General features: G+C 40.4%; 7 non-coding genes across 7 annotated transcripts; all 7 read right to left on the bottom strand.

Annotated features, from left to right (window-relative positions):
* Nucleotides 1-1,217: 1,217 nt before the first annotated feature.
* On the bottom strand, nucleotides 1,218-1,299 carry TRNAS-AGA (transfer RNA serine (anticodon AGA)). Its single transcript has one exon. It is a non-coding gene; the product is annotated as a tRNA-Ser (tRNA).
* Nucleotides 1,300-5,229: 3,930 nt separating this feature from the next.
* On the bottom strand, nucleotides 5,230-5,311 carry TRNAS-AGA (transfer RNA serine (anticodon AGA)). Its single transcript has one exon. It is a non-coding gene; the product is annotated as a tRNA-Ser (tRNA).
* A 2,577-nt stretch (nucleotides 5,312-7,888) lies between these two features.
* TRNAH-GUG (transfer RNA histidin (anticodon GUG)) lies at nucleotides 7,889-7,960 on the bottom strand. The gene has a single exon. It is a non-coding gene; the product is annotated as a tRNA-His (tRNA).
* A 1,281-nt stretch (nucleotides 7,961-9,241) lies between these two features.
* TRNAS-AGA (transfer RNA serine (anticodon AGA)) lies at nucleotides 9,242-9,323 on the bottom strand. The gene has a single exon. It is a non-coding gene; the product is annotated as a tRNA-Ser (tRNA).
* A 2,577-nt stretch (nucleotides 9,324-11,900) lies between these two features.
* TRNAH-GUG (transfer RNA histidin (anticodon GUG)) lies at nucleotides 11,901-11,972 on the bottom strand. Its single transcript has one exon. It is a non-coding gene; the product is annotated as a tRNA-His (tRNA).
* Nucleotides 11,973-13,253: 1,281 nt separating this feature from the next.
* TRNAS-AGA (transfer RNA serine (anticodon AGA)) lies at nucleotides 13,254-13,335 on the bottom strand. The gene has a single exon. It is a non-coding gene; the product is annotated as a tRNA-Ser (tRNA).
* Nucleotides 13,336-17,267: 3,932 nt separating this feature from the next.
* On the bottom strand, nucleotides 17,268-17,349 carry TRNAS-AGA (transfer RNA serine (anticodon AGA)). Its single transcript has one exon. It is a non-coding gene; the product is annotated as a tRNA-Ser (tRNA).
* Between the last annotated feature and the right edge of the window lie 2,152 nt (nucleotides 17,350-19,501).

Below are 19,501 nucleotides of genomic sequence, written 5' to 3'. Positions count from 1 at the left end.
GTTCCTGTGATAGGCTGGATGTATTCATTGCTTCCTCATTCCTCATTCAGAGGCTGCGTCTCCTCAGTGGTTGATAGGCTGAAACCGTTTCCTGGCCGCCTGCTTGTGAAATGCCAGGAGTCAAAGATCACACATTACACTTGCGGACCTGTGATGGGACACCAATGCAGAGAAACCCACCTGGCACAGACCTTCTATTCTGTCTATTAGACCTGCATCTTCCCTGCACCTTTCAAGCCATTTGTATGTGAAGCAAGAAAGAGTTAGAGAGTGATCCATCTACACTTTTATAGGGAGGATGTCGCCGTGAGCTCCTCCCAGCTAATCACACGAACAGCAGAAAAGCAAGATAAATACACAGTTGAGGGGTGGGCTGCATGGTTATGTTTTTGAGTAAATATTGAAACTGACCTCAGTGGCTCATTAGCAGAGCTGCGGCTAATGACTGGTGCCAAATCATGATGAAGCAAGCACCATGGCTCGTAGGGGACCCACAACACGCTTTTCTTAGCTCACTGAATTAAAGTATAAACTTCCGCCGTGTGTGGGTGGTAAAGGCTTGTTAATATGGTTCCTTTTCCAATTCAAGTCTGACAACAAGAGACAGGAACCACGTGGCTTCGGAAGCTCAGGAAAGTAGCCACCAACCACAGAGAAAGAGAGAACTGGCAGTATGAGAGGTGGAGAAAACAGAAGCGGGAGCAAGGAGCTCAAATGAGATTGATGGCGTTTAAATAGAGCGCGTAAAGGAACAGTTACACAGCTAAGAAATGGGAAAGACAGACTAGGGAAAAAAACACAGAAAGAGCCTGTAGATGAAATTCTCTTCCTGAGACAGCAGGTTAAGAGAAATTACACATGGGGAGGTTAAGCATGTAACACGGGGGAGAATAAAAAAGAAAATGCAGTTTTATGAAGTGTGTTTGCCAATCCAGCCAGCACTTTTGTTCTATTTCTCTCTTTGCGTCTTTTATTGGTAAAGTAACTTTCAAGTGCATGCGCAGGTATGAATGAGAGAGCAACGGTATGATAATTTGAAGCATTTACACCAGTGCTAAAGTAGGAATGAGGTGTAGCAAAGACATGAAAGAGGTAGCGATAACAAATATGTGGAGAGGCAATAGTGACACAAAAATAAGCCACCTATTTATAAAACTGAAATGGAAGAAATACTAAAGGTTAACTTCTGAAATTGTAGCCGATAATAAAAAGATTGTCGTTGTTGGCAGGATTCGAACCTGCGCGGGGATACCCCAATGGATTTCTAGTCCATCGCCTTAACCACTCGGCCACAACAACTTGCTGTTAGGTGCCTACAAATATTTTGTTTGAAAGTTTTGAAGTTTTCCCACATCAAAGTACTGATATTCTGCAATGCGCTTTTTAAAAACAATGTTTTTTTCATCATGCACGTTCTGTCCTAAAAACAAAAATTGCATGAGTATATCTCTGGATCTGTAAAAGGATACGCTTGCATTCAAACTCTCTTGAGGCACTCAAGTTTTTTGGACCTCTGTTTTTGCGCTGCTTTTAGTCTACGACCCATATTACAGAAGTCAACCATCTCTGAGTATTTGGGACTCCTTTGTAAGTGCCTTATCTTTAATCCTTGAAAAGCTCTATAATAAAGGGGTCTGTCAAAGATTGCTTGAATGGAAGATAAAAGAAGGCCCACTTGTCTCACCAAATGCAGTAGAGAAACCTGATGTTTTACTCATGTTATCCTTAGTTCAGTTTTTGTTAGACCTGGCATCCTTAAGGTGGCCTACCAGCAACCTTTTTGCTTTTCACCTCACGTTTTGCTGTATCTTTATGTTGGCCTTAGGACTCTAATCACTTTATCACTACTGTGAGAAAGTGGCTCTATATATACTGTTCCCAAATAGGTACAGTGTGCACAGAGTCCCCAGTCCCCAGAGGTTTGGCAGAGGCTAAAGTTAGATATAACCTTACTCTCTAAAGTGGTAGCTTGCCGAGCAGTAAGGCAGTATCAGAGTACAGTGTAAAACATTTGTTGTACACACTCAGTCAGCAAATGGTCTCACACACTCAAGAACTGAAATCTAGGCCATTGGTTTGCATACAAAAGAAATTGTTGTTTTATTTTAGAACCAACAATAGGTATCAAAATATACTTTCTCAGAATGAGATGCTTTAGTTAAATACTTTGCAATAGGCAATTGACTTTTGCAGGTCATAGTTACAGTTTATTGCAATAGGCAACACAATTTGAATCACAATAATACATTGAGCTCAATGGGAATTTGAAGTTATATGCAATTAATTACTTTCAGGATTACTTTTCTAAATCCAGGACTGGATCCTAGATTCAGTCCTGGGACAGTTCTTGGAAACAAATGAGTACATTTGTTTTAGTTACTGTTGTGCTTTTTAAGCAATATTTTGCTATTTTAAAAGTTGACACTTAGAAACTTTTGCTGATCAAATCACCAATGTTATCCTATGGAAGGAAATTCACTTAGCAGGTAAGTGGGGTTATGGTTACTTTTTCTAGGTCAGTGTTGGATCCTAGATCCAGCACTACTGTACCACCTGTAAGCAGTTGAGAAACTGCGTTTAAGTTATACAGGCGATTTTTAAGGAATATTTACATGTTTGCAAAATCGACACAGAAGAAATTTCACAGAAAAACAGTCAATGGTTTCCTATGGAAGAAAATTCATGTTACGGGTAAAGTACGTTCTCGTTACTTTTGTAATCCAGTGCTGGGCTCCTAGGCTCAGTACTGGGACATCTATCTAAAACAGGTAAACAATTACGTTTTCACAGTTGGTACGATTTTTAAAGAATATTTGTAAGTTTCAAAAATCGACACTTAGAAAATTTTCAGCAAAAAGCAGGCAATGATATCCCATGGAAGGAAATTCGAGTTACTGGTAAGTATGGTTAAAATTTCTTTTCAGGGTCAGTACTGAGCTCCAGGATGCAGCACTGAGGTCTCTCCTGATAACAGGTGAGTAAATCAGAATTCGTTGTTCGGCTGATTTTAGATGAATATTTTAAAGTTCCAAAACTCCACACCACTTAGAAGAATTTCCAAGTGAAACAACTCAATGTTAGCCTATGGAAGAAAAGTGAGTTATCGGCTTTTAGGTAAGTACTCGACTGGCAGAGTTATGGTTCTGGGCATAGACTCAGGGGTCTCCCAGGGGAGTCCCAGCCTACTTGCCAAGCCTTAAACTCCCCTTTTATTACATATAATTTACACCTAAGGTAGGCCCTAGGTAGTCCTAGGTGCATGATGCTATGTAAGTAAAAAATAAGATATGTACTTTGGTGGTTCGCGTGTCCTGTAAGTACCAAACAGTCTATTTCATTTTTCACTACTGTGAGGTCTACCCCTCTCATAGGTTAGCTCTGTGTATTCCCCTATACTTTTTATTTGGTAATTCCATATCGGAGAGGAGTAGCTTTATTTATTTATTGAAAATCCTACTTACTGGTGAGGTTGGATTTAACTTTACTATTTTAGAAATGCCACTTTTAGAGAGTGAACATTTCTCTGCACTTACTGCTCTATTTGCCTGAAACCTGGCCCCAATACACGTCTGGATTGGGCTGGGTGACAGCAAAATTTGTGCCTTCCCTCTAGAGAGCCACAACACAGGTCACTCAACTGCACCTGGGGGGTGAGCTCCGCTCCCCCTCCACCCCCAATAGGTTCAAGAACGATAATTTATGTAAGTAAATACATTATAGCTACAGCTTATAATCATGCGAGTTTAAATCATTTGTTGTTAGATGGTTTAAATATTTGAAAGGATCTGTTTTTAATAGACATTTTACAAAAACCACTGGTACATTTGCTAATTCTGTAAAATTAACACCCAACTGCCGTGACATTGCCTACCACAATGCCGTGACTCGGATTCGAACCGAGGTTGCTGCGGCCACAACGCAGAGTCCTAACCACTATACGATCACAGCGAGCTACTTGGGCTCAACGACATACACTGACATGGAGAATTTATAATTCGGAACACTCAGGGCTGTTCCTGTGATAGGCTGGATGTATTCATTGCTTCCTCATTCCTCATTCAGAGGCTGCGTCTCCTCAGTGGTTGATAGGCTGAAACCGTTTCCTGGCCGCCTGCTTGTGAAATGCCAGGAGTCAAAGATCACACATTACACTTGCGGACCTGTGATGGGACACCAATGCAGTGAAACCCACCTGGCACAGACCTTCTATTCTGTCTATTAGACCTGCATCTTCCCTGCACCTTTCAAGCCATTTGTATGTGAAGCAAGAAAGAGTTAGAGAGTGATCCATCTACACTTTTATAGGGAGGATGTCGCCGTGAGCTCCTCCCAGCTAATCACACGAACAGCAGAAAAGCAAGATAAATACACAGTTGAGGGGTGGGCTGCATGGTTATGTTTTTGAGTAAATATTGAAACTGACCTCAGTGGCTCATTAGCAGAGCTGCGGCTAATGACTGGTGCCAAATCATGATGAAGCAAGCACCATGGCTCGTAGGGGACCCACAACACGCTTTTCTTAGCTCACTGAATTAAAGTATAAACTTCCGCCGTGTGTGAGTGGTAAAGGCTTGTTAATATGGTTCCTTTTCCAATTCAAGTCTGACAACAAGAGGCAGGAACCACGTGGCTTCGGAAGCTCAGGAAAGTAGCCACCAACCACAGAGAAAGAGAGAACTGGCAGTATGAGAGGTGGAGAAAACAGAAGCGGGAGCAAGGAGCTCAAATGAGATTGATGGCGTTTAAATAGAGCGCGTAAAGGAACAGTTACACAGCTAAGAAATGGGAAAGACAGACTAGGGAAAAAAACACAGAAAGAGCCTGTAGATGAAATTCTCTTCCTGAGACAGCAGGTTAAGAGAAATTACACATGGGGAGGTTAAGCATGTAACACGGGGGAGAATAAAAAAGAAAATGCAGTTTTATGAAGTGTGTTTGCCAATCCAGCCAGCACTTTTGTTCTATTTCTCTCTTTGCGTCTTTTATTGGTAAAGTAACTTTCAAGTGCATGCGCAGGTATGAATGAGAGAGCAACGGTATGATAATTTGAAGCGTTTACACCAGTGCTAAAGTAGGAATGAGGTGTAGCAAAGACATGAAAGAGGTAGCGATAACAAATATGTGGAGAGGCAATAGTGACACAAAAATAAGCCACCTATTTATAAAACTGAAATGGAAGAAATACTAAAGGTTAACTTCTGAAATTGTAGCCGATAATAAAAAGATTCTCGTTGTTGGCAGGATTCGAACCTGCGCGGGGATACCCCAATGGATTTCTAGTCCATCGCCTTAACCACTCGGCCACAACAACTTGCTGTTAGGTGCCTACAAATATTTTGTTTGAAAGTTTTGAAGTTTTCCCACATCAAAGTACTGATATTCTGCAATGCGCTTTTTAAAAACAATGTTTTTTTCATCATGCACGTTCTGTCCTAAAAACAAAAATTGCATGAGTATATCTCTGGATCTGTAAAAGGATACGCTTGCATTCAAACTCTCTTGTGGCACTCAAGTTTTTTGGACCTCTGTTTTTGCGCTGCTTTTAGTCTACGACCCATATTACAGAAGTCAACCATCTCTGAGTATTTGGGACTCCTTTGTAAGTGCCTTATCTTTAATCCTTGAAAAGCTCTATAATAAAGGGGTCTGTCAAAGATTGCTTGAATGGAAGATAAAAGAAGGCCCACTTGTCTCACCAAATGCAGTAGAGAAACCTGATGTTTTACTCATGTTATCCTTAGTTCAGTTTTTGTTAGACCTGGCATCCTTAAGGTGGCCTACCAGCAACCTTTTTGCTTTTCACCTCACGTTTTGCTGTATCTTTATGTTGGCCTTAGGACTCTAATCACTTTATCACTACTGTGAGAAAGTGGCTCTGTATATACTGTTCCCAAATAGGTACAGTGTGCACAGAGTCCCCAGTCCCCAGAGGTTTGGCAGACGCTAAAGTTAGATATAACCTTACTCTCTAAAGTGGTAGCTTGCCGAGCAGTAAGGCAGTATCAGAGTACAGTGTAAAACATTTATTGTACACACTCAGTCAGCAAATGGTCTCACACACTAAAGAACTGAACTCTAGGCCATTGGTTTGCATACAAAAGATATTGTTGTTTTATTTTAGAACCAACAATAGGTATCAAAATATACTTTCTCAGAATGAGATGCTTTAGTTAAATACTTTGCAATAGGCAATTGACTTTTGCAGGTCATAGTTACAGTTTATTGCAATAGGCAACACAATTTGAATCACAATAATACATTGAGCTCAATGGGAATTTGAAGTTATATGCAATTAATTACTTTCAGGATTACTTTTCTAAATCCAGGACTGGATCCTAGATTTAGTCCTGGGACAGTTCTTGGAAACAAGTGAGTAAATTCGTTTTAGATACTGTTGTGATTTTTAAGCAATATTTTGCTATTTTAAAAGTTGACACTTAGAAACTTTTGCTGATCAAATTACCAATGTTATCCTATGGAAGGAAATTCACTTAGCAGGTAAGTGGGGTTATGGTTACTTTTTCTAGGTCAGTGTTGGATCCTAGATCCAGCACTACTGTACCACCTGTAAGCAGTTGAGAAACTGCGTTTAAGTTATACAGGCGATTTTTACGGAATATTTACATGTTTGCAAAATCGACACAGAAGAAATTTCACAGAAAAACAGTCAATGGTTTCCTATGGAAGAAAATTCAAGTTACGGGTAAAGTACGTTCTCGTTACTTTTGTAATCCAGTGCTGGGCTCCTAGGCTCAGTACTGGGACATCTATCTAAAACAGGTAAACAATTACGTTTTCACAGTTGGTACGATTTTTAAAGAATATTTGTAAGTTTCAAAAATCGACACTTAGAAAATTTTCAGCAAAAAGCAGGCAATGATATCCCATGGAAGGAAATTCGAGTTACTGGTAAGTACGGTTAAAATTACTTTTCAGGGTCAGTACTGAGCTCCAGGATGCAGCACTGAGGTCTCTCCTGATAACAGGTGAGTAAATCAGAATTCGTTGTTCGGCTGATTTTAGATGAATATTTTAAAGTTCCAAAACTCCACACCACTTAGAAGAATTTCCAAGTGAAACAACTCAATGTTAGCCTATGGAAGAAAAGTGAGTTATCGGCTTTTAGGTAAGTACTCGACTGGCAGAGTTATGGTTCTGGGCATAGACTCAGGGGTCTCCCAGGGGAGTCCCAGCCTACTTGCCAAGCCTTAAACTCCCCTTTTATTACATATAATTTACACCTAAGGTAGGCCCTAGGTAGTCCTAGGTGCATGATGCTATGTAAGTAAAAAATAAGATATGTACTTTGGTGGTTCGCGTGTCCTGTAAGTACCAAACAGTCTATTTCATTTTTCACTACTGTGAGGTCTACCCCTCTCATAGGTTAGCTCTGTGTATTCCCCTATACTTTTTATTTGGTAATTCCATATCGGAGAGGAGTAGCTTTATTTATTTATTGAAAATCCTACTTACTGGTGAGGTTGGATTTAACTTTACTATTTTAGAAATGCCACTTTTAGAGAGTGAACATTTCTCTGCACTTACTGCTCTATTTGCCTGAAACCTGGCCCCAATACACGTCTGGATTGGGCTGGGTGACAGCAAAATTTGTGCCTTCCCTCTAGAGAGCCACAACACAGGTCACTCAACTGCACCTGGGGGGTGAGCTCCGCTCCCCCTCCACCCCCAATAGGTTCAAGAACGATAATTTATGTAAGTAAATACATTATAGCTACAGCTTATAATCATGCGAGTTTAAATCATTTGTTGTTAGATGGTTTAAATATTTGAAAGGATCTGTTTTTAATAGACATTTTACAAAAACCACTGGTACATTTGCTAATTCTGTAAAATTAACACCCAACTGCTGTGACATTGCCAACCACAATGCCGTGACTCGGATTCGAACCGAGGTTGCTGCGGCCACAACGCAGAGTCCTAACCACTATACGATCACGGCGAGCTACTTGGGCTCAACGACATACACTGACATGGAGAATTTATAATTCGGAACACTCAGGGCTGTTCCTGTGATAGGCTGGATGTATTCATTGCTTCCTCATTCCTCATTCAGAGGCTGCGTCTCCTCAGTGGTTGATAGGCTGAAACCGTTTCCTGGCCGCCTGCTTGTGAAATGCCAGGAGTCAAAGATCACACATTACACTTGCGGACCTGTGATGGGACACCAATGCAGTGAAACCCACCTGGCACAGGCCTTCTATTCTGTCTATTAGACCTGCATCTTCCCTGCACCTTTCAAGCCATTTGTATGTGAAGCAAGAAAGAGTTAGAGAGTGATCCATCTACACTTTTATAGGGAGGATGTCGCCGTGAGCTCCTCCCAGCTAATCACACGAACAGCAGAAAAGCAAGATAAATACACAGTTGAGGGGTGGGCTGCATGGTTATGTTTTTGAGTAAATATTGAAACTGACCTCAGTGGCTCATTAGCAGAGCTGCGGCTAATGACTGGTGCCAAATCATGATGAAGCAAGCACCATGGCTCGTAGGGGACCCACAACACGCTTTTCTTAGCTCACTGAATTAAAGTATAAACTTCCGCCGTGTGTGAGTGGTAAAGGCTTGTTAATATGGTTCCTTTTCCAATTCAAGTCTGACAACAAGAGGCAGGAACCACGTGGCTTCGGAAGCTCAGGAAAGTAGCCACCAACCACAGAGAAAGAGAGAACTGGCAGTATGAGAGGTGGAGAAAACAGAAGCGGGAGCAAGGAGCTCAAATGAGATTGATGGCGTTTAAATAGAGCGCGTAAAGGAACAGTTACACAGCTAAGAAATGGGAAAGACAGACTAGGGAAAAAAACACAGAAAGAGCCTGTAGATGAAATTCTCTTCCTGAGACAGCAGGTTAAGAGAAATTACACATGGGGAGGTTAAGCATGTAACACGGGGGAGAATAAAAAAGAAAATGCAGTTTTATGAAGTGTGTTTGCCAATCCAGCCAGCACTTTTGTTCTATTTCTCTCTTTGCGTCTTTTATTGGTAAAGTAACTTTCAAGTGCATGCGCAGGTATGAATGAGAGAGCAACGGTATAATAATTTGAAGCGTTTACACCAGTGCTAAAGTAGGAATGAGGTGTAGCAAAGACATGAAAGAGGTAGCGATAACAAATATGTGGAGAGGCAATAGTGACACAAAAATAAGCCACCTATTTATAAAACTGAAATGGAAGAAATACTAAAGGTTAACTTCTGAAATTGTAGCCGATAATAAAAAGATACTCGTTGTTGGCAGGATTCGAACCTGCGCGGGGGTACCCAAATGGATTTCTAGTCCATCGCCTTAACCACTCGGCCACAACAACTTGCTGTTAGGTGCCTACAAATATTTTGTTTGAAAGTTTTGAAGTTTTCCCACATCAAAGTACTGATATTCTGCAATGCGCTTTTTAAAAACAAAGTTTTTTTCATCATGCACGTTCTGTCCTAAAAACAAAAATTGCATGAGTATATCTCTGGATCTGTAAAAGGATACGCTTGCATTCAAACTCTCTTGTGGCACTCAAGTTTTTTGGACCTCTGTTTTTGCGCTGCTTTTAGTCTACGACCCATATTACAGAAGTCAACCATCTCTGAGTATTTGGGACTCCTTTGTAAGTGCCTTATCTTTAATCCTTGAAAAGCTCTATAATAAAGGGGTCTGTCAAAGATTGCTTGAATGGAAGATAAAAGAAGGCCCACTTGTCTCACCAAATGCAGTAGAGAAACCTGATGTTTTACTCATGTTATCCTTAGTTCAGTTTTTGTTAGACCTGGCATCCTTAAGGTGGCCTACCAGCAACCTTTTTGCTTTTCACCTCACGTTTTGCTGTATCTTTATGTTGGCCTTAGGACTCTAATCACTTTATCACTACTGTGAGAAAGTGGCTCTGTATATACTGTTCCCAAATAGGTACAGTGTGCACAGAGTCCCCAGTCCCCAGAGGTTTGGCAGAGGCTAAAGTTAGATATAACCTTACTCTCTAAAGTGGTAGCTTGCCGAGCAGTAAGGCAGTATCAGAGTACAGTGTAAAACATTTGTTGTACACACTCAGTCAGCAAATGGTCTCACACACTCAAGAACTGAACTCTAGGCCATTGGTTTGCATACAAAAGATATTGTTGTTTTATTTTAGAACCAACAATAGGTATCAAAATATACTTTCTCAGAATGAGATGCTTGAGTTAAATACTTTGCAATAGGCAATTGACTTTTGCAGGTCATAGTTACAGTTTATTGCAATAGGCAACACAATTTGAATCACAATAATACATTGAGCTCAATGGGAATTTGAAGTTATATGCAATTAATTACTTTCAGGATTACTTTTCTAAATCCAGGACTGGATCCTAGATTTAGTCCTGGGACAGTTCTTGGAAACAAGTGAGTAAATTCGTTTTAGTTACTGTTGTGATTTTTAAGCAATATTTTGCTATTTTAAAAGTTGACACTTAGAAACTTTTGCTGATCAAATTACCAATGTTATCCTATGGAAGGAAATTCACTTAGCAGGTAAGTGGGGTTATGGTTACTTTTTCTAGGTCAGTGTTGGATCCTAGATCCAGCACTACTGTACCACCTGTAAGCAGTTGAGAAACTGCGTTTAAGTTATACAGGCGATTTTTAAGGAATATTTACATGTTTGCAAAATCGACACAGAAGAAATTTCACAGAAAAACAGTCAATGGTTTCCTATGGAAGAAAATTCAAGTTACGGGTAAAGTACGTTCTCGTTACTTTTGTAATCCAGTGCTGGGCTCCTAGGCTCAGTACTGGGACATCTATCTAAAACAGGTAAACAATTACGTTTTCACAGTTGGTACGATTTTTAAAGAATATTTGTAAATTTCAAAAATCGACACTTAGAAAATTTTCAGCAAAAAGCAGGCAATGATATCCCATGGAAGGAAATTCGAGTTACTGGTAAGTACGGTTAAAATTACTTTTCAGGGTCAGTACTGAGCTCCAAGATGCAGCACTGAGGTCTCTCCTGATAACAGGTGAGTAAATCAGAATTCGTTGTTCGGCTGATTTTAGATGAATATTTTAAAGTTCCAAAACTCCACACCACTTAGAAGAATTTCCAAGTGAAACAACTCAATGTTAGCCTATGGAAGAAAAGTGAGTTATCGGCTTTTAGGTAAGTACTCGACTGGCAGAGTTATGGTTCTGGGCATAGACTCAGGGGTCTCCCAGGGGAGTCCCAGCCTACTTGCCAAGCCTTAAACTCCCCTTTTATTACATATAATTTACACCTAAGGTAGGCCCTAGGTAGTCCTAGGTGCATGATGCTATGTAAGTAAAAAATAAGATATGTAATTTGGTGGTTCGCGTGTCCTGTAAGTACCAAACAGTCTATTTCATTTTTCACTACTGTGAGGTCTACCCCTCTCATAGGTTAGCTCTGTGTATTCCCCTATACTTTTTATTTGGTAATTCCATATCGGAGAGGAGTAGCTTTATTTATTTATTGAAAATCCTACTTACTGGTGAGGTTGGATTTAACTTTACTATTTTAGAAATGCCACTTTTAGAGAGTGAACATTTCTCTGCACTTACTGCTCTATTTGCCTGAAACCTGGCCCCAATACACGTCTGTATTGAGCTGGGTGACAGCAAAATTTGTGCCTTCCCTCTAGAGAGCCACAACACAGGTCACTCAACTGCACCTGGGGGGTGAGCTCCGCTCCCCCTCCACCCCCAATAGGTTCAAGAACGATAATTTATGTAAGTAAATACATTATAGCTACAGCTTATAATCATGCGAGTTTAAATCATTTGTTGTTAGATGGTTTAAATATTTGAAAGGATCTGTTTTTAATAGACATTTTACAAAAACCACTGGTACATTTGCTAATTCTGTAAAATTAACACCCAACTGCCGTGACATTGCCAACCACAATGCCGTGACTCGGATTCGAACCGAGGTTGCTGCGGCCACAACGCAGAGTCCTAACCACTATACGATCACGGCGAGCTACTTGGGCTCAACGACATACACTGACATGGAGAATTTATAATTCGGAACACTCAGGGCTGTTCCTGTGATAGGCTGGATGTATTCATTGCTTCCTCATTCCTCATTCAGAGGCTGCGTCTCCTCAGTGGTTGATAGGCTGAAACCGTTTCCTGGCCGCCTGCTTGTGAAATGCCAGGAGTCAAAGATCACACATTACACTTGCGGACCTGTGATGGGACACCAATGCAGAGAAACCCACCTGGCACAGACCTTCTATTCTGTCTATTAGACCTGCATCTTCCCTGCACCTTTCAAGCCATTTGTATGTGAAGCAAGAAAGAGTTAGAGAGTGATCCATCTACACTTTTATAGGGAGGATGTCGCCGTGAGCTCCTCCCAGCTAATCACACGAACAGCAGAAAAGCAAGATAAATACACAGTTGAGGGGTGGGCTGCATGGTTATGTTTTTGAGTAAATATTGAAACTGACCTCAGTGGCTCATTAGCAGAGCTGCGGCTAATGACTGGTGCCAAATCATGATGAAGCAAGCACCATGGCTCGTAGGGGACCCACAACACGCTTTTCTTAGCTCACTGAATTAAAGTATAAACTTCCGCCGTGTGTGAGTGGAAAAGGCTTGTTAATATGGTTCCTTTTCCAATTCAAGTCTGACAACAAGAGGCAGGAACCACGTGGCTTCGGAAGCGTAGGAAAGTAGCCACCAACCACAGAGAAAGAGAGAACTGGCAGTATGAGAGGTGGAGAAAACAGAAGCGGGAGCAAGGAGCTCAAATGAGATTGATGGCGTTTAAATAGAGCGCGTAAAGGAACAGTTACACAGCTAAGAAATGGGAAAGACAGACTAGGGAAAAAAACACAGAAAGAGCCTGTAGATGAAATTCTCTTCCTGAGACAGCAGGTTAAGAGAAATTACACATGGGGAGGTTAAGCATGTAACACGGGGGAGAATAAAAAAGAAAATGTAGTTTTATGAAGTGTGTTTGCCAATCCAGCCAGCACTTTTGTTCTATTTCTCTCTTTGCGTCTTTTATTGGTAAAGTAACTTTCAAGTGCATGCGCAGGTATGAATGAGAGAGCAACGGTATAATAATTTGAAGCGTTTACACCAGTGCTAAAGTAGGAATGAGGTGTAGCAAAGACATGAAAGAGGTAGCGATAACAAATATGTGGAGAGGCAATAGTGACACAAAAATAAGCCACCTATTTAAAAAACTGAAATGGAAGAAATACTAAAGGTTAACTTCTGAAATTGTAGCCGATAATAAAAAGATTCTCGTTGTTGGCAGGATTCGAACCTGCGCGGGGATACCCCAATGGATTTCTAGTCCATCGCCTTAACCACTCGGCCACAACAACTTGCTGTTAGCTGCCTACAAATATTTTGTTTGAAAGTTTTGAAGTTTTCCCACATCAAAGTACTGATATTCTGCAATGCGCTTTTTAAAAACAATGTTTTTTTCATCATGCACGTTCTGTCCTAAAAACAAAAATTGCATGAGCATATCTCTGGATCTGTAAAAGGATACGCTTGCATTCAAACTCTCTTGTGGCACTCAAGTTTTTTGGACCTCTGTTTTTGCGCTGCTTTTAGTCTACGACCCATATTACAGAAGTCAACCATCTCTGAGTATTTGGGACTCCTTTGTAAGTGCCTTATCTTTAATCCTTGAAAAGCTCTATAATAAAGGGGTCTGTCAAAGATTGCTTGAATGGAAGATAAAAGAAGGCCCACTTGTCTCACCAAATGCAGTAGAGAAACCGGATGTTTTACTCATGTTATCCTTAGTTCAGTTTTTGTTAGACCTGGCATCCTTAAGGTGGCCTACCAGCAACCTTTTTGCTTTTCACCTCACGTTTTGCTGTATCTTTATGTTGGCCTTAGGACTCTAATCACTTTATCACTACTGTGAGAAAGTGGCTCTGTATATACTGTTCCCAAATAGGTACAGTGTGCACAGAGTCCCCAGTCCCCAGAGGTTTGGCAGAGGCTAAAGTTAGATATAACCTTACTCTCTAAAGTGGTAGCTTGCCGAGCAGTAAGGCAGTATCAGAGTACAGTGTAAAACATTTGTTGTACACACTCAGTCAGCAAATGGTCTCACACACTCAAGAACTGAACTCTAGGCCATTGGTTTGCATACAAAAGATATTGTTGTTTTATTTTAGAACCAACAATAGGTATCAAAATATACTTTCTCAGAATGAGATGCTTTAGTTAAATACTTTGCAATAGGCAATTGACTTTTGCAGGTCATAATTACAGTTTATTGCAATAGGCAACACAATTTGAATCACAATAATACATTGAGCTCAATGGGAATTTGAAGTTATATGCAATTAATTACTTTCAGGATTACTTTTCTAAATCCAGGACTGGATCCTAGATTCAGTCCTGGGACAGTTCTTGGAAACAAGTGAGTAAATTCGTTTTAGTTACTGTTGTGATTTTTAAGCAATATTTTGCTATTTTAAAAGTTGACACTTAGAAACTTTTGCTGATCAAATTACCAATGTTATCCTATGGAAGGAAAATCACTTAGCAGGTAAGTGGGGTTATGGTTACTTTTTCTAGGTCAGTGTTGGATCCTAGATCCAGCACTACTGTACCACCTGTAAGCAGTTGAGAAACTGCGTTTAAGTTATACATGCGATTTTTAAGGAATATTTACATGTTTGCAAAATCGACACTTAGAAGAAATTTCACAGAAAAACAGTCAATGGTTTCCTATGGAAGAAAATTCAAGTTACGGGTAAAGTACGTTCTCGTTACTTTTGTAATCCAGTGCTGGGCTCCTAGGCTCAGTACTGGGACATCTATCTAAAACAGGTAAACAATTACGTTTTCACAGTTGGTACGATTTTTAAAGAATATTTGTAAGTTTCAAAAATCGACACTTAGAAAATTTTCAGCAAAAAGCAGGCAATGATATCCCATGGAAGGAAATTCGAGTTACTGGTAAGTACGGTTAAAATTACTTTTCAGGGTCAGTACTGAGCTCCAAGATGCAGCACTGAGGTCTCTCCTGATAACAGGTGAGTAAATCAGAATTCGTTGTTCGGCTGATTTTAGATGAATATTTTAAAGTTCCAAAACTCCACACCACTTAGAAGAATTTCCAAGTGAAACAACTCAATGTTAGCCTATGGAAGAAAAGTGAGTTATCGGCTTTTAGGTAAGTACTCGACTGGCAGAGTTATGGTTCTGGGCATAGACTCAGGGGTCTCCCAGGGGAGTCCCAGCCTACTTGCCAAGCCTTAAACTCCCCTTTTATTACATATAATTTACACCTAAGGTAGGCCCTAGGTAGTCCTAGGTGCATGATGCTATGTAAGTAAAAAATAAGATATGTACTTTGGTGGTTCGCGTGTCCTGTAAGTACCAAACAGTCTATTTCATTTTTCACTACTGTGAGGTCTACCCCTCTCATAGGTTAGCTCTGTGTATTCCCCTATACTTTTTATTTGGTAATTCCATATCGGAGAGGAGTAGCTTTATTTATTTATTGAAAATCCTACTTACTGGTGAGGTTGGATTTAACTTTACTATTTTAGAAATGCCACTTTTAGAGAGTGAACATTTCTCTGCACTTACTGCTCTATTTGCCTGAAACCTAGCCCCAATACACGTCTGGATTGGGCTGGGTGACAGCAAAATTTGTGCCTTCCCTCTAGAGAGCCACAACACAGGTCACTCAACTGCACCTGGGGGGTGAGCTCCGCTCCCCCTCCACCCCCAATAGGTTCAAGAACGATAATTTATGTAAGTAAATACATTATAGCTACAGCTTATAATCATGCGAGTTTAAATCATTTGTTGTTAGATGGTTTAAATAATTGAAAGGATCTGTTTTTAATAGACATTTTACAAAAACCACTGGTACATTTGCTAATTCTGTAAAATTAACACCCAACTGCCGTGACATTGCCAACTACAATGCCGTGACTCGGCTTCGAACCGAGGTTGCTGCGGCCACAACGCAGAGTACTAACCACTATACGATCACGGCGAGCTACATGGGCTCAACAACATACAGTGACATGGAGAATTTATAATTCGGAACACTCAGGGCTGTTCCTGTGATAGGCTGGATGTATTCATTGCTTCCTCATTCCTCATTCAGAGGCTGCGTCTCCTCAGTGGTTGATAGGCTGAAACCGTTTCCTGGCCGCCTGCTTGTGAAATGCCAGGAGTCAAAGATCACACATTACACTTGCGGACCTGTGATGGGACACCAATGCAGAGAAACCCACCTGGCACAGACCTTCTATTCTGTCTATTAGACCTGCATCTTCCCTGCACCTTTCAAGCCATTTGTATGTGAAGCAAGAAAGAGTTAGAGAGTGATCCATCTACACTTTTATAGGGAGGATGTCGCCGTGAGCTCCTCCCAGCTAATCACACGAACAGCAGAAAAGCAAGATAAATACACAGTTGAGGGGTGGGCTGCATGGTTATGTTTTTGAGTAAATATTGAAACTGACCTCAGTGGCTCATTAGCAGAGCTGCGGCTAATGACTGGTGCCAAATCATGATGAAGCAAGCACCATGGCTCGTAGGGGACCCACAACACGCTTTTCTTAGCTCACTGAATTAAAGTATAAACTTCCGCCGTGTGTGAGTGGTAAAGGCTTGTTAATATGGTTCCTTTTCCAATTCAAGTCTGACAACAAGAGGCAGGAACCACGTGGCTTCGGAAGCTCAGGAAAGTAGCCACCAACCACAGAGAAAGAGAGAACTGGCAGTATGAGAGGTGGAGAAAACAGAAGCGGGAGCAAGGAGCTCAAATGAGATTGATGGCGTTTAAATAGAGCGCGTAAAGGAACAGTTACACAGCTAAGAAATGGGAAAGACAGACTAGGGAAAAAAACACAGAAAGAGCCTGTAGATGAAATTCTCTTCCTGAGACAGCAGGTTAAGAGAAATTACACATGGGGAGGTTAAGCATGTAACACGGGGGAGAATAAAAAAGAAAATGCAGTTTTATGAAGTGTGTTTGCCAATCCAGCCAGCACTTTTGTTCTATTTCTCTCTTTGCTTCTTTTATTGGTAAAGTAACTTTCAAGTGCATGCGCAGGTATGAATGAGAGAGCAACGGTATGATAATTTGAAGCGTTTACACCAGTGCTAAAGTAGGAATGAGGTGTAGCAAAGACATGAAAGAGGTAGCGATAACAAATATGTGGAGAGGCAATAGTGACACAAAAATAAGCCACCTATTTATAAAACTGAAATGGAAGAAATACTAAAGGTTAACTTCTGAAATTGTAGCCTATAATAAAAAGATTCTCGTTGTTGGCAGGATTCGAACCTGCGCGGGGATACCCCAATGGATTTCTAGTCCATCGCCTTAACCACTCGGCCACAACAACTTGCTGTTAGCTGCCTACAAATATTTTGTTTGAAAGTTTTGAAGTTTTCCCACATCAAAGTACTGATATTCTGCAATGCGCTTTTTAAAAACAATGTTTTTTTCATCATGCACGTTCTGTCCTAAAAACAAAAATTGCATGAGTATATCTCTGGATCTGTAAAAGGATACGCTTGCATTCAAACTCTCTTGTGGCACTCAAGTTTTTTGGACCCTGTTGCACTCTGTTTTTGCGCTGCTTTTAGTCTACGACCCATATTACAGAAGTCAACCATCTCTGAGTATTTGGGACTCCTTTGTAAGTGCCTTATCTTTAATCCTTGAAAAGCTCTATAATAAAGGGGTCTGTCAAAGATTGCTTGAATGGAAGATAAAAGAAGGCCCACTTGTCTCACCAAATGCAGTAGAGAAACCTGATGTTTTACTCATGTTATCCTTAGTTCAGTTTTTGTTAGACCTGGCATCCTTAAGGTGGCCTACCAGCAACCTTTTTGCTTTTCACCTCACGTTTTGCTGTATCTTTATGTTGGCCTTAGGACTCTAATCACTTTATCACTACTGTGAGAAAGTGGCTCTGTATATACTGTTCCCAAATAGGTACAGTGTGCACAGAGTCCCCAGTCCCCAGAGGTTTGGCAGAGGCTAAAGTTAGATATAACCTTACTCTCTAAAGTGGTAGCTTGCCGAGCAGTAAGGCAGTATCAGAGTACAGTGTAAAACATTTGTTGTACACACTCAGTCAGCAAATGGTCTCACACACTCAAGAACTGAACTCTAGGCCATTGGTTTGCATACAAAAGATATTGTTGTTTTATTTTAGAACCAACAATAAGTATCAAAATATACTTTCTCAGAATGAGATGCTTTAGTTAAATACTTTGCAATAGGCAATTGACTTTTGCAGGTCATAGTTACAGTTTATTGCAATAGGCAACACAATTTGAATCACAATAATACATTGAGCTCAATGGGAATTTGAAGTTATATGCAATTAATTACTTTCAGGATTACTTTTCTAAATCCAGGACTGGATCCTAGATTCAGTCCTGGGACAGTTCTTGGAAACAAGTGAGTAAATTCGTTTTAGTTACTGTTGTGATTTTTAAGCAATATTTTGCTATTTTAAAAGTTGACACTTAGAAACTTTTGCTGATCAAATTACCAATGTTATCCTATGGAAGGAAATTCACTTAGCAGGTAAGTGGGGTTATGGTTACTTTTTCTAGGTCAGTGTTGGATCCTAGATCCAGCACTACTGTACCACCTGTAAGCAGTTGAGAAACTGCGTTTAAGTTATACAGGCGATTTTTAAGGAATATTTACATGTTTGCAAAATCGACACAGAAGAAATTTCACAGAAAAACAGTCAATGGTTTCCTATGGAAGAAAATTCAAGTTACGGGTAAAGTACGTTCTCGTTACTTTTGTAATCCAGTGCTGGGCTCCTAGGCTCAGTACTGGGACATCTATCTAAAACAGGTAAACAATTACGTTTTCACAGTTGGTACGATTTTTAAAGAATATTTGTAAGTTTCAAAAATCGACACTTAGAAAATTTTCAGCAAAAAGCAGGCAATGATATCCCATGGAAGGAAATTCGAGTTACTGGTAAGTACGGTTAAAATTACTTTTCAGGGTCAGTACTGAGCTCCAAGATGCAGCACTGAGGTCTCTCCTGATAACAGGTGAGTAAATCAGAATTCGTTGTTCGGCTGATTTTAGATGAATATTTTAAAGTTCCAAAACTCCACACCACTTAGAAGAATTTCCAAGTGAAACAACTCAATGTTAGCCTATGGAAGAAAAGTGAGTTATCGGCTTTTAGGTAAGTACTCGACTGGCAGAGTTATGGTTCTGGGCATAGACTCAGGGGTCTCCCAGGGGAGTCCCAGCCTACTTGCCAAGCCTTAAACTCCCCTTTTATTACATATAATTTACACCTAAGGTAGGCCCTAGGTAGTCCTAGGTGCATGATGCTATGTAAGTAAAAAATAAGATATGTACTTTGGTGGTTCGCGTGTCCTGTAAGTACCAAACAGTCTATTTCATTTTTCACTACTGTGAGGTCTACCCCTCTCATAGGTTAGCTCTGTGTATTCCCCTATACTTTTTATTTGGTAATTCCATATCGGAGAGGAGTAGCTTTATTTATT

Source organism: Triturus cristatus, chromosome 12, assembly GCF_964204655.1.
Source record: "Triturus cristatus chromosome 12, aTriCri1.1, whole genome shotgun sequence".
Taxonomy (NCBI): Eukaryota; Metazoa; Chordata; class Amphibia; order Caudata; family Salamandridae; genus Triturus; species Triturus cristatus.
The sequence above is the reverse complement of the archived record's forward strand: the minus strand, read 5'-3'. Positions and strand labels throughout refer to the sequence as shown.